Source organism: Amblyomma americanum, chromosome 7 (assembly GCF_052857255.1).
Source record: "Amblyomma americanum isolate KBUSLIRL-KWMA chromosome 7, ASM5285725v1, whole genome shotgun sequence".
Lineage (NCBI taxonomy): Eukaryota > Metazoa > Arthropoda > Arachnida > Ixodida > Ixodidae > Amblyomma > Amblyomma americanum.
In genome coordinates this window covers 52,189,576-52,204,674 of record NC_135503.1, presented here as the reverse complement: position 1 = coordinate 52,204,674, position 15,099 = coordinate 52,189,576, and the positions used below count along the sequence as shown (strand labels likewise).

The 15,099-nt window shown below is 48.0% G+C and overlaps 1 pseudogene; it reads right to left on the bottom strand.

The window, feature by feature from the left end:
• Positions 1 to 81: 81 nt before the first annotated feature.
• LOC144097109 (uncharacterized) lies at positions 82 to 1,110 on the bottom strand (annotated as a pseudogene).
• Between the last annotated feature and the right edge of the window lie 13,989 nt (positions 1,111 to 15,099).

Sequence of the window (15,099 nt, the reverse complement as noted above, 5' to 3'; positions counted from 1 at the left end):
AGTAACCCAAGACAAGAAAATTATTGTAAGGACTATTCGTTTCCAAATGAAGCATGCCAATGTGTTAGAGAAGTCGGCAGCGATATTCGGCACTCATTTAATGGAAGACCACTGTTCACACACAAGGGTACATGTACTGAGAAGACAGCAGCACAAGAGAAGAGATGGAGAAGGAGCCATATCAATACCGCGGAAGGTTACGAGTGGCTGCTTCGTTGAATGCCTGCAGGCATCTCGAGCTTTTGTGCGTTGCTGTCCGGAAAGCCTGGCGCAGGCTTCCCTTAGCCGGCCTTAAAGAGCAGCACGGCGATGTGTCCAACGTAGAAGTAGGTGAACCGCTTGGTCTCGTACGTGACGTAGGAGCCGAAGGAGCGCCCCACAACACAGTGCCAGGTCGGGCCGAACTTGCGGTCGAACTCGGTCTTGATGGCAGCCGCCACGTCGCGTAGGATCTTGTGCTTCTCGATGGCCGCCATGGCCACGTTGATGGCCTCCTGTTGCATGTGCTCGGGTATGTCGGTGGCCTTGATCACCACCTTCTTGGCCGGCGGAGTGGGACTGGCCATCATCTTGTCGGCTGGGTCAAGTTTAGCAGCTGATCACGATAAACAGAACTGGGGTCACGCGTACGTCCAGGTAACGAACTGTCTCCGAAGCGAGGACGGTCCGAAGACTAGCGCTGCTACTCAGGCCGCCGTGGAGGCTGCTTGTGCTTCTACAGCGCACCGACTCGGTCACGGGAAACGAAGTGCCTTACGACTTGATGACAGCTGCCATTGTCCGACACGGAAATCCCAGGCGGGTCACAGGATGACGGGGGCGGCACTGCGGAAGGGACCGACTTATCTACTAGGCCGCGGCGGTAGGCCTTGGGGTCGGTTACCTTTCCTTGGAGGCCGGGTTTTGTTGGGCGACAGGAGGGTAGACTTCGCGGTCGGGGCGTAGGCGTCTACCCGCTCGCCTCGTTGAAAGGTGGCGGGGCGGGCTTAGCAGTGAAGGCGGTGCTTGCGAGGGTCAGGGGGCTATTCCGGAGAACCCTGGCACGAGGCCCACTGCACAGCACGCTCTAACGGGTATGCTGGCATTCTCGCGTGCGGCGCCGATGATGATTATCCGACACGGCTGAGGGCACCGGCTACAAGCGGGAACAGAATGATGATGTGTCTGTAACGTGCAGCTCTATGAAGCCTTTAGTCTTGTTGCCTCGATCAATTCTCTAAATCTTTCCTACTGCCGTTACTTGACATTTTCTTCAATCTGCCTTAATTGGAGCAGCCTCTTTTTGCGTTTACTGCACGCCTTATTCCTTTTTTTATTTACACGATTTGTTCTGCTCCCGAAAAGAAGAGTGCTGCTGCGTACACGGATGATTCGAGTGTTGCATCATTTTTAGACGTTGTCCCTCTAAACTCGACTTTTCTTTCATATAGAAGCTGAGAGCAAGTTGGCGGAACCAAATACCAGAAAATTGTTGTAAGTACTATGGGTTTCCTTATGAAGCATGCCAATGTACGCACGTAACATACACACATGAACTCAGGAAAGGAGCATAATTCCTGTACTTTCTTTCTTCGTCCTTTGCTCGGTATTCGCGCTTAAAAAGAAGACAAGATTTATGATGCGAAATGCATTTCCCGACCCCTGAGCATATCCAAACTAATCAAGACGTGTTCGAAGAGGAGAAGGAAGAGGAATAGGAGGAAGAAATAGAGCGGTCATAGTACTGAAGAGAATATCAAGGAAATGAAGAAAACCTTCCATGATTTGTAGAAAACCACACTCTACAAACTCAGCCGCATGACATTGCCACCACCCAACAGTACCTTGTCGCATTTATCCAGCGCCACATGGCGACAATTGCAAACGGGCTGCTTCATTTCACCCTATCGTCTCTCATCCTTTCACCCCAGCTCACCCCGCCCCCCCCCCCCCCCCCCTCTCATTGTAACACCTGTGGCGTGCCTATATCCACACTTTTTCACTACCTGTGGGAATGTTCTTCCCCACTGGCAGTACCCCCATCCTCTATCCCACTCATTCTTCTTGGGAGGCTGCTTTACGGACCGCTCAGTTCGCCGGTCAGAAATGGCTGGTGGATCGGAATTTGTGTGAAGCACAAGCCCGTGGACTCCTGAACCAGTAGGGGACCGCCCTGTAAGATTTTTGTTTTCGTCTAACAAACATTGCTTCCATCCATCCATCCCATTTCTTTGGAGCCAACGTACTTGGTAACAGCTGCTCAGTGGTGTTTGTTTTTATTCGTTAGTTTTCGATAATTAGCAATTACTTTCCATCCGATTCTTCGTGCTTACCAAAACGTGGCCTAGATGCGAAGAAAGCAACACAAATTCTGTCTCTTCTGCTCGTACTGTAGCGCGCAATCTTTTCTGTGTGGCTCCGGATCCAACGCAGTGCTCTCGTACGCTGCGTGGGATCCGGACTATTTACACGTCTCATCAAGATTGCTAAGGGATCTTTAGAAGCCCTCTAATTCTTCACGGACACGTGCATCCACGCGCGGAGAACGGAACCTTCGCGTTTATTCGTTCTGTGCAGCGAGTTTTATTACCTTGCACCGTTTACCTTAATTGGCCCTGCTTCGTATTTCTGCCTAACCTATTTCTTTTGTAGGGGATTTGCGTCAGCCTTAAACTCGTGTCTCCCTCCCTGTACTTAAAAAAAGACACAGCGGTATCAAGTAGCTCGAATAACTATCAGAGCAGCACCTGCTTGTTATCTTCATCCAAGGACGCATCATCCCAAGCATACACCCTAAACCCAAATACGCCTGCGTGAGTAAAAAGAAAGTAAACTGTCCTATAGCAAACTACCTTTCAGGAAAGGGAGTGTGCTAGATTACAGCTTACTCCATTTTTACTCCTTTGTGTTTTAAGTGTAGATGCGCTGCTGAAGAATCACACAAATCACTGCATCCGCCTTAGGGGGTAGGAAAGTAAGGAGGTGTCCCCTATTCATGCTCATTTCACATCCCACACCGCTCTGCGATATCGCAGCGACGTAATTATTTCCTCTCGCTCACAACGTGTCCAGCGAGCGTCCGGCGAACAGCCCCAGAGCATGTTGCTACCGATGCATTCCTCTGTGTACACGGTGTGGTCAAAGAGAAGCCTCAGAAAGGAACAGAGATGAAAGCATGTCGTATATGCGAAAGGGAGAGAAAAAAAGAAACCTCCGCTATGTGGAACGGCGTATACTCGTATATATACGTCCTGTTGTGTATATATAGCCTTCCGCATATGTTGGCATTTCCGCAGCTGCCCCCTGATTGAAGCCCACCGTTTGCGCTTCCCGTTTCCATGTCTTGTCTCTTCCATTTTTGCGTTTCCTCGGCGGTGGCTCGGCGTGGGCGCTGTGTCCGTGTAGCCAGTGCCTGCCTCTGGGGACCTCAGTGGGCGTCATCGTGTGTGTACCGTACGTAGCCCGCGCCGGACTCTCTCCCGGCCTTCTATTGATTGTCTCCGTGGCTCCATCACGAAGCAACTCGGCCCGCCTGCGGGCCACGTTGAACAAATATTGGTCCACCCGCGGGAAGCGGACCAAGACGCAGGGCCGCGCCTTGCATTTGTGTGTCCGCAGCCCACAGGTTCCGCACACCTCTAGTCCACTGTTTCTTGGAGACCGGGAACAAAGCCAGTGCACTGTACGCAGCAAGGGTGGCAACAGCGATATAGACCTCGTGTTCTCTGGCCGATAGGTTGTTGCTAGCATTTTTTGTACTTATGCTATTCGTGTTTCCAGGTGCATGTATACTGGTCTCTGCTTGCTATATAGGGTAAATATCCTGTATCAGTATGCAAATGCAGAGACGAGATGCTTCAATATTGTCACTAACCTCCACTCCCTCGATCCTGGGTGCCTGATAGCGGGTCTTTGTGGACTTGATGTCTTGCTGCACGACGGGCCCACTTAGTTCACAACTGAGGACAGGAATTCCGACTCTTGGGAACAGAAAAAAAGGGTTTAAGAGCAACAACAAACATGTCTCATAATTTGCATGCAGCTCACGGTCCCCGCTGCTGACGTCTTCACTTGAACTATATCCTGTGTGCAGCTCACATATTGATATTTTTAACGCGTCAAAGCAATATACTGATTGTAAAGCCCACCTCTACGGCGCACTTACATACTTTCATGGCAAGGGGATTAGAGGGGGGAGGAAGAAAAACAATTTAGTTAAAAATAAGTGTATGAGGAAGTTAAGTTGCTGAGAGAATGTAGGTTCTCCTGCTTTTTGTGACAACCGCAATTTGGGACTAATTCATCAGTGGCCTGGAATAAGGTACCTAGGAGCCATGTAGATGGCATACTGTCATGTAATAGCGGTCATATGTTCACGACTTCTTTGTGAAAAATTCCCAGTCAGTCCGACGTATCTGCATTTCTTTTCATAGCCTTATTCTCTCCATATGCTTCCTGCGGGGTTTTTAATAGTTTTGTATATCGCCAATATGGAAGGTACGCTAATAATAATATATTCCTGCGCGCATACCTGAAGTTTCGTACGGTGAATCTTATAGGTTCGTAAGCACAAGCGGATATGCAGTGGCAGAACGACTTCCACGAAGGAAAAAAGCGAAATAGGGTGCATAGAAAAGAATGAAGCAAAAAAAAAGAGCGAGAGAAAAGTGAAGCGAGAGCAGGATTTGTTTGGCATAACTAGATGTCCCTGTTAACAGTTCTGAAAATAAAGTTGCAAGCTTTCCTTAGCGTTAACATCTGTGTAATGTTCCTCTTGAAACATTTTTTTTTCCCTGAGAAGGTGACTGTTCCTGATTGGTTTGCTGTTCTTGCAATGATATTCTCGTTCTGCTGGCACGACATTACCACTATTGACACGATGCTGGAGTTTAACGTAGTGAGCAAGTTATAAAAAGAGATAGCACGCATTTGCACAAAAAGAAAGCATATATAAAACATGGCGCATTCATTCATCATGAGCACTTTCTCTCATCTATGTACGTTTTTGTTTTGGCTATTTTAATTTTAGACCTCAGTTAAGTCTCAAAAGGAACGTCCTTTCGTCGTTCTGTCTCTGGCGAACGCAAAGGCGTTGCCATGGCAGCCGCCCATTAAACTTTGCGTAGCACGCACTTATTGTGGGTGGAAAATGAAAAACAAAAGACACGAAAAAAAAAGCAAATCCCATTGAAGGCAGTGAATTGTGCGGGCGGGGAGCTGTCAAAACCTCGACAGAAGGGACAACAGAGAAAGCACAGCAGAAGTAAGAACAACAACGGTAGCCCTGGAGGCCGGCTCCCACCCCCCTATGAAAGCGGTCTACCACCAACTTTTCCCGAGTGCTCTCAGGGTCGCGTCCGGCACGTACCACTATACAGGGCCGCGCTATGCTCACATAAACACGTACACACAGTAGGCGGGGCACGCTGGCAAATAAATGCGCTCGCTCCTTATTTTCATGGCCGTCTTTTTATTTTACTGCCACGTATATATACATACTGCTCTTGGCGCTGCACTTGTGTTGCCACTGCCACCGGCGCCAGGCGCTCGGCCCTCGGGGCAGCGTTAGCGTTCGTTCGCGGGACCGTGATCTCGGCCGGTGTAGTTAATGAACTCGTCGCGGTCCTTTCCCCCTCTGTCTCAGATGTTGATAATTAATTACCCGCGCGCACGGAACAAAGCAAGGCGCCATTGTTGCTTGGAGCGAGGAAACAAGGCGGCCGCCGCTAAGGACGGGGCATGGCGCCGCGTTTCCCCGGCCTCCTCTCCCGTGCCACCCGTCTTTCCCCCTCTCTTAGCCCGAGGGCACTCTCTCGAGTCCGCCTCGATATGGAACGGCACGAGGCCCCGGCGCGATGTTTATCTGCGTATTGTTCTCGTTGTGGAGCGCCAGGAAGCGCCTGATCAATGAACAGAACGTGCATTCACCGTGGACGTTCGTGCGCTTCCGAAACTTTGTTGCTGGTTACGTGGCGCAAAGCACTCTTTGTAGCTACCGGCCTTGCGATTGTGATTATTTGCAGGGTCATTAGCTTACTTTACGATGTTTTGTTAATCACAGGCAAAGAACAAAAAAGAGAACAGTAGAGATAAAAAATTGAATGATGACTACGATAGCCGCTAATGCGAAATTTGAGCGCAGCTCTTCACGTATTTTGGTTTTGCGATATATTCATTCGTGTTCTTCTCATGGCAGCCACCTTCTGGTTGTCGATTCATCCGCTCTCGTTGTGGGAGGTGGCGCTTCGCTCTGCAACTACCTGTCATGGTTGTTAAATGGCGTGATACGTCGACAACGCCGACATCTACGACGAGGAAGCCAGGAAAGGGCGCCTAAGAGCCACACTGTAAAACCGAACATTGTCTGTGACGTAACAAGTGCAGACTTTATTGGCGCGGTGCATTAATGACCGGCACGAAAGCAAAGCTCTGAAAAGGACAAAAATTAATCTGTCAGGACGTTCAGGCCGTCCCTCAAAATCAGCCAAATTTGATTTGTTTGGAGAGTATTAAGGAACGCTGGCGTTTCAAGAATTACTGTACTTCAAGCACTTAAATATTTTTTCTAACACAAGGAAAAATGCGTGCCTGCTATTGGCTCTGGTTATTCATTGTGGTATAGGCGAATTACGGCGCAAAAGAACTGATGGCACAAACACACAAAACAACTGAGCTACAACGCTCAGCACCGAATGCAGGGTGTTTCACAAATATTGAAAAAAAAAAGATAAAAAACGGCACACCGGAGTTGGGTGGGATCAACGACATATTGTTTTTCGTCGCGTGGCGCTCCTTGGAGTAGTTTATAAATTCCACTTTGTTAGTTTGTTAGTGTCGTGCGTTTTGTTAAGTTGAACAAGGGATTAAGAAACAACCGATTTTTTTTGTGCGTGTGTGTGGTAACGTATGTTATATGTGGTCCTTTTTTCCGGCATTTAAAGAAGGCCCGTGAAATATTCAAAAAATAAGCACATGACAGTGCTCGTGCGCTACCATATTCCAACGCTTCCAACCGGGTTTTGAACCCAATCCGCATTGGTCAGGTAATCGCACTGTTGGCGAATGTGATTGGTTGTGTTGGCTACTGAAATCGTGCGCTAAGCTTAGACGAAGTTGCTTACGTAAAACAGGCTACGCTAATCCGAGTGCGATCGGATGCAGGTTCGGCTCAGTGATTACGTTTCACGGGCGGATTTAGATACTTCTGGTGGGGAACGCGTCTGTTCATAAAGCCTCAAGTTTCGCACGTGCTTTTATCGGTATTGTGTGTCCTTTCTTTTCGATTTGGGTTGGCAACTGTTTTTCATGTGGTTACTCGACTACGCAATAAGTTGCGACAAGCTCTTGTAGTTAACCTTGACTTCAGATGAAAGATTAATAATTAAAGCAAGTTACTGAGCTTACAGAGTACCAGACATTGGCGCAAATTATGCTTACTTTTCTAATCAACTTTTTTAGACAAGCCAGCGCAATATATCTAGATGTTTTCCGGCGTGCTCTAAGGCGTAATGAAAAAAACTCTGTTAAAAACTAGGCCACCATGCTGAATACTCATGCTCATTTCCATTTCCGGTCGAAGTATTAGCCGCTTTCTCCCGAGACGTCCACGGGGCTTCTCAATCGCTTCCGCTTATAAATGAATAGTATATATCACGTAGACACGTTAAGGCATTTACGGCTTGGTCCATGTGGATACAACGCAGAAGAAAGTTTTCATCAGTTATTCTAGCTGGTGTAGTGATGCAGACCATTGATTAAGATGTTCGATAACTTAACCATCTTCCTCGCATTACTTTCCGAGCATTGAGAATCAAAACACTTCGCTTATTGCCGAGCACTGCTCAGTACATTCGGCCTTTGTCACCACTGTTAGCAGCTCACAGCATAGGTCACTGACACCAGCCAGCTGAAAGAATTGTTTGATAACCCTTCTTAGTGTACACTATTGTGGTGGCACACAGGAGCTGGTGAGAGTTCTGCGTCTGGAGGGCGAAACAAACAAAAATAATACCGGGTTATCATTGTAAGCGTTCACGGTGGCGCTTCTTCCTACAAGAAAGAGCTTGCGCACTTAAAAATTCTTTCTTAACTTTTTGCATTTTGCTTATGTTCGTTTTCATTTCTGTTCTTTCTTTGAAATTCCGTTCATTTCATTGTCTCCGGGCTTACTCATCGGAAAGGGTGTTCGCCCCCCTCTCCTACTTTCGCCCTGGGGAGTCATACATCATCTTCCCAATTTCCAATCTTGATTAAGAAACGACTCCTCTCCTCCCCTCTCCCCGTCGCTCTCTAATACAAGCGACCCATAAGAAGTTGTATGGGGCACAGTGACGCGGGAGGCGGCTTCTCCGCAGCGCACAAAGGCATCGGGGCTAAGCGCGCCCTTCGCTCTGCGAACGCGTCGCTCGTCTTATGCGACGCCTTACGGAGATAAATGATTCGAATCTCTGTCGCCTGGCCTTCCCTTCTCCTCGCTGCTTCCTACCCCGGGATAATGTATGCATAAGGGAGAAATTTTCGAGCTTCAAATTGGGTTCTCGGTTTAAATTTTTGAGCGGCACTTTCCGGGCTTCACGCGATGGCGCGTCATCTCATTAGCGAGAATAGAGTGAGTGAGAGAGAAAGCAGGAAAATAAATGAATTTTAATACAATACGAAGCAAGATATGCGGCCAACTAATAATAGTGATTAGCCATGCTTTCGGCGTTGGGTTAGTTTGCTTTGATGACTTGATTTAGCTCTTTGTGAATCCGAGATTAATATAGAAACCGAGCAATAATCTTTCCGGGTGCGCATTCACTTTTGTTTCGGAGATTTCTTTCGGTCGAGGCAGCGAACTATTAATAACGGAGCCTTATCGGCGAGCTTATGCATACGCTCGGTAGGCCACGGCAGAGGACAACTGCGAAATGAATTGTCAATGTTTGTGAAGAGGATATGTAGACAGATTTGTGCGGCATCTGCTGCTTATGAATATGGAGCGACTCTAATTCATTTCTCCCAGCACCCAGAAAACTAAGACCCATATACGATGGGATATAGGAAATGAGGACCAGGACGTAATTATTGCAGGGATATGATAAATTCTTTGTTTTGCTTGCCTAAAGAGAAATATGATTATGAGTGTAAATCGGAGACGGAATCAGTATGAAGGGGGGGATATTAGAGAAATAGTTGTTGAGAACAATACAGAGAAACTTCTGCGCTAACTTTGTTTAAAGGCGAGTATCTGTGAGCAGAAGTTACAAAAGGAAGCTTAAAGGAGAGGGGGGGGGGGCGAGTTTTATGTTATCACCTTTGTCACCATCAACAACTAGTGTTCAGCAGCTTGACTATCGTTATCACATCGTCCCGGGGCTGGATGATAAGATGATAAGACAAAAAAACATATTCTCAGTTTTCTTTTCCTAAAGGCCACATCTGTCTAGGTGCTGCGTTATTTATTAGCGACACCTGTTCTAGCGACTCCCGAAGCCACGCGTGGCGACCGAGAGGGGTTCCTTCATCTCTCTCCGCTATGTTCACGTTTTAGAGCAAGAGCTGTTAGCAGTTCTCGTTAGCTGTCAGTGGTGATAGTTATTAGCAGCGGGAGAGGCTGAAATCTCACCGTGCTCTCTCCCAGTCGTCATGAAAACGATAGCGCATGATGCGCATTACGTCAATGGTAATTTGTCCCGCCGCATGACTATCGCAGAGATCATCGCGGAGATTGAGCACTGCGCGTGGGCGTCCTATGCGATCTCAACGGGCGCGATTCGGCGACCATCCAGGGAACTCCGCGGTACCATCTCGTATGTACTGCGACCGTTCTAGAACATCCGAGGCGGCTGGAAACCGCGTCTTGAATAGGAAAATGCAACTATGCAATTCTCCCGGGTTCGAACCCGACCGCGGCGGCTGCGTTTTTATGGAGGAAAAACGCTAAGGCGCCCGTGTGCTGTGCGATGTCAGTGCACGTTAAAGATCCCCAGGTGGTCGAAATTATTCCGGAGCCCTTCACTACGGCACCTCTCTCTTCCTTTCTTCTTTCACTCCCTCCTTTATCCCTTCCCTTACGGCGCGGTTCAGGTGTCCAACGATATATGAGCCAGATACTGCGCCATTTACTTTCCCCCCAAAACCAATTATTATTATTATTATTATGCAATTAAAGATGATATCTGCTATGACTGCTCGGCGACATCAACAGCGACGCCTCTATCATACACGTTACGCACTCCATACTGTCCCTCTCGAGCTTTTTCCTCTGATGTTATACAGACTAGAGATGTCTGTATAACCACACACGGTCTGTATAACATCAGAGCTAAGAGCTCGAGAGGGACAGTGTGGAGGACGTAGCGTGTATAACGTTGGCGTCGCTGTTATATGTTATAGAGACATGGACTGATGCATAGCTGAATTGCGGAACAATGAAAAGCTCGGACGCGTTCTTTGCTTTATGCCTGGACAAGCCGAAGTCTCACCCTTCAAAACAATGCCCTAGATTGCTGAATAACAGAGAGAGTGCGGACGGAAGGGGGTCCCTGTAAGGTTTAAAGCTGGGTTATCGATCTGCATCGGCACACGGACTGAGGAAACACATCCAGTGCCCCGGCACGGCTGTGCTCGTGTTCTACCGGAGGCGAATTGCATAGGAGGGTGACTTCGGTTCGCCCTTCGGGACCTCCGCACTAGATGGCGCCTACTTTACCTGGTGTTTGCGCGCGTGTTACTTACGGGAGTTGAGAGAGCTACAGCGCCGCCGACGGTACTCGACGAATGGGTTGCCATCCACCACGGAAGTCGTCGACAACCACTGCCTGTATGTTATGTTCTTCGCCTCGCTGCATCGATTTACTGTGCATTCGATTTCCGCCTTTCCCGAAGCTGCATGTACCACCACGCAGTGGAGATCGTGACTCGCATAAATGCGAGCAATCATGGATGCGCGCTGCCAATATGAGGACGAGGTCGGTGGTAATGGCGCGTGCTCGCACTCCAAATGAAGATAATCGCACTTGAGAACTTTCTTTCAGTGGCTATGCCACCTAGGAGGAACTCCACATCGTGAGAACAACAATGACAACAAGCTGCCAAACTAACGCATATAACAACAAAAACAAGCTGCCAAACTTACCAGTATTGAGGTAGACAAAGCAGTGAGATGGAGGGCATTCGCACCGCGCCTCCCTTCACCATCCCTTGAGGGCGGTCACTCCACGTGATCACACAGCGAATTCTTGAGCGCAACTCACTGAGGCCGTTATGTCATTCTCACATGAGCAACAAAGTATACGCTGGAACAGTGTTTCTCGTCTCAGAGAAAGCCCCCAAGACAGCTGTAATGGAAGAGGTATTTTTAAGAGCGTTAGCTCTTACACATCACGTTTCGAGATTTCGTGGGGTCTGCTACCACCCTGAGATCCCAGCGCCATATGTGGCAGCAACTACTCTGACGTTTCGAGATTTCGTGGGGTTGCTACCACTCTGAGATCACAGCGCCATCTGTGACAGCCAGAAAACAGCACATCTCGCATTGAGACTCGTAGCGCCATCTACAATAGCATTGTAGAAACAACCTTCCGCGTGTCAATGATAACATCATGGTCCAATATGGCGGATAGAGGTGGAACTATGCGAGTATGACGTCAGGGGACTTTAACGAATGGCGGCACAGTTAATATTGCTCGAATCCAAGATGGCGGCCATTAAAATTTGTTGCGCCCTCCCATCTCTTTCCCCGAACGCCTACCCGCCCCAACAAATACCCTATAACGGGTAGCAAAAGAGCCGCGTAACAGGACCTCTTTACATGTATACATTCGTTCCGCTATATACACTCCGACAACAAGGGGCACCCATCCGGAGACAGCTGTGTACCAAATTTGGTAGGCGAATAAAACCCGATGGGTTGTGGCATATAAATGAAACCACAATTAAATAATAGGTAAACATTCTGTGCATGCAATTACTAATTGCACCGTTACCATATCGCACCGCAAGCCGAATTCTAGGCCTACCTTGATCCCACAAACGAAGCTAATTCCGTTTGGGACGTATTTTGAGGAGGTGAAACTCGACAACGGGTAGACGTGCATCGTAATTTCTCTGGGAAGTGCATATTGCAACCGCGCAAAACGACGAGGGACGAAGAGAAGAATGCACAAGAAACAACGTGGAACTTCAACTGAGGTTTACTACAAGGAAAACCACATATATACAAGATTCGTAATCACACCTGATAGACCGCAGACACCATCACGTGACACTGGCAAGCGGGCCCACGTGGCACAGTTAGCATCAAGATAGTTGAATTCCTTCTTGGATAAGGATACGGAAGTGGTGCTTATGCAACGGTCATTTTCATTTCTAATGCTTTAGACTTCCCTGCTAAGCCTGTAGGCTTAGCAGGGCTTAGCTGTAGGCTTAACAGGGAAGCCTACAACATTAGAAACGAAAATGAACGTTGCATAAGCACCACTTCCGTACCCTTATCCAAAAAGGAATTCAACTATCTTGATGCTAACTTGTGCCACGCGCGCCCGCATGCCAGTGTCACGTGATGGTGTCTGCTGCCTATCAGGTGTGATTACGAATCTTGTATATATGCGGTTTTCCTTGTAGTAAACCTCAGTTGAAGTTCCGCGTTGTGTCTTGTGCATTCTTCTCTTCGTCCATCGTCGTTTTGCGCGGTTGCAATATGCACTCCCCTGTTAACCACCAAATAGCCCGCCTTTGTCTTTTAAATGTAATTTCTCTGATAGATGCCGCTAGGTGTCGATCGCCCCGCTAACACTCGTTACTTCAACGTTTTCCAGACGATGGCGGCCTTTCCTGGGGTTCCCGTTGTGACATAACTGCGTGGTGCTGTTTGGCTGTATACACGTGATTCTGTGTAGAGTAGCGATTCGAGAAGGTGAATTCGACGCAACAAAGTGGAGGAGCGACGGTTGACACCGCTGTCTCAGATTTGTTGCATTACGTGCAATGGCCCGCCATATAAAAATTTTGTACTATTCTTAAGGATATACTACTGATTGGAAAAAAATTTATTTACATATGTACACATGCCAAGGTTACCGGATACATTGACATTCACAATTAGACATGACGCTAAGCATGTACTGGCCATACGTGCTGATCAAACCTTATGCCTCACCCAGCGAACGTCCTCTGAACTTATACCGGAGGACCACATGACCTATCCGTGTTATCAGACCAAATCGATAAAATTTAGTAGAACACGTTTTGTAAAGTATGATGCAAATATCTGAACTCGTAGAGCAGTGAGATTTTGCTTATCCAAAGAGCTTCGAGAAGGAAAAACAGATCGCATGATGCCTGCAAGATGCCTATTTGCGAGCACAAGACGGCAAACCATTCATGGCGCATTCGGATATGGTTGGTTTTTGAGGAAAGAAAATTGCTGTGAAAATTGGTTTTTCAACAGTGTAGCTCCCGCCGCGGTGGCTCAGTGGTTAGAGAGCTCGGCTACTGATTCGCAGTTCCCGGGTTCGAACCCGACCGAGGCGGCCGCATTTCTAAGGACGCGAAGCGCTAAGGCGTCCGTTCCGTGTGTTGTGCGATGTCAGTGCACGTTAAAGATCGGTAGTCTAAATTATTCCCAAGCCCTCCGCCACGGCGCCTCTTTCTTCCTTGCTTCTTTCACCCCTTCCTTTATCCCTTCCCTTACGGCGCGGTTCAGGTGTCCAACGATATGTGAGACATAGATACTGCGCCATTTCCTTTCCACAAACAGCAAATATTATTATTATTATTATTATTATTATTATTATTATTATTATTATTATTAATTATAATGAGGTTTAACGTTCCAAGGCGACTCAGGCTATTAGGGACGCCGCAGTGAAGGGCTCCGGAAATTTCGACCACCTGGGGTTCTTTAACGTGCTCTGACATTGCCCAGTACACCGGGCGTTGACAAACGCTTGCGGGATATGACAATAGAGAGTTTTAGTTTCACGTACGTAGAGGCTTCACGTACGCTTCTACGTAGCCTGCACGCAGGTGGTTTGAAACCCTTATAGTTACACGTACACGAAACACGCCGCGCATTACGCCTAGCGCCATCTACTAAGAAACACAGACACTGGTTGTAGCCAAAATCATCCAAGACAAGTCATTAAGCGAAGCCATTCATAGCGAGACGATTGCTATGACGACGACCAACGCTACTTCGTCAGGCTTAACAGCTGAAAAATCGCCCTTCTGTCTGAAAAATAAAAGCTATTTGTCGCTTGAAACCTTATGCGAGGGTAAGAATGGGCGAATCGAAGGCGAATACAACCGTTTAGAACACGAAATCGCCTCGAGGGATTAGCGACGAAGCTGTTATCGCCGTGAAGCGGCGGGCAGGGCGCCGCCATGTTTGTCAACGCTACGTACGCAAGCAACGCAAAGACCGCAACGTAAAAATCCGAATCTCACGTACGTACGTGAGACTCGCTCATACCCTTTGCGTTCTGCGCATGCGCACTGGTCACCCGTAAGAGCACTACGTACGTGAAACTAAAACTCTCTACTCGTGCATACCCTTTGCGTTCTGCGCATGCGCACTGGTCACCCGTAAGAGCTCTACGTACGTGAAGCCTCTACGTACGTGAAACTAAAACTCTCTACTAGAGAGCTTTAGTTTCACGTACGTAGAGGCTTCTACTAGAGAGTTTCAGTTTCACGTACGTAGAGGCTTCTAGTAGAGAGTTTTAGTTCCACGTACGTAGAGGCTTCTAGTAGAGAGTTTTAGTTTCACGTACGTAGAGGCTTCACGTACGTAGAGCTCTTACGGGTGACCAGTGCGCATGCGCAGAACGCAAAGGGTATGAGCGAGTCTCACGTAATAATAATAACAATTGGTTTTTTGGGGTAAGAAAATGGCGCAGTATCTGTCACATATATCTTTGGACACCTGAACCGCACCGTAAGGGAAGGGATAAAGGAGGGAGTGAAAGAATGGAAGAATAGGTGCCGTAGTGGAGGGCTCCAGAATAATTTCGACCACCTGGGGATCTTTACCGTGCACTGACATCGCACAGCACACGGGCGCCTTGGCGTTTTTTCTCCATAAAAACGCAGCCGCCGCGGTCGGGTTCGAACCCGGGAACTCCGGATCAGTAGTCG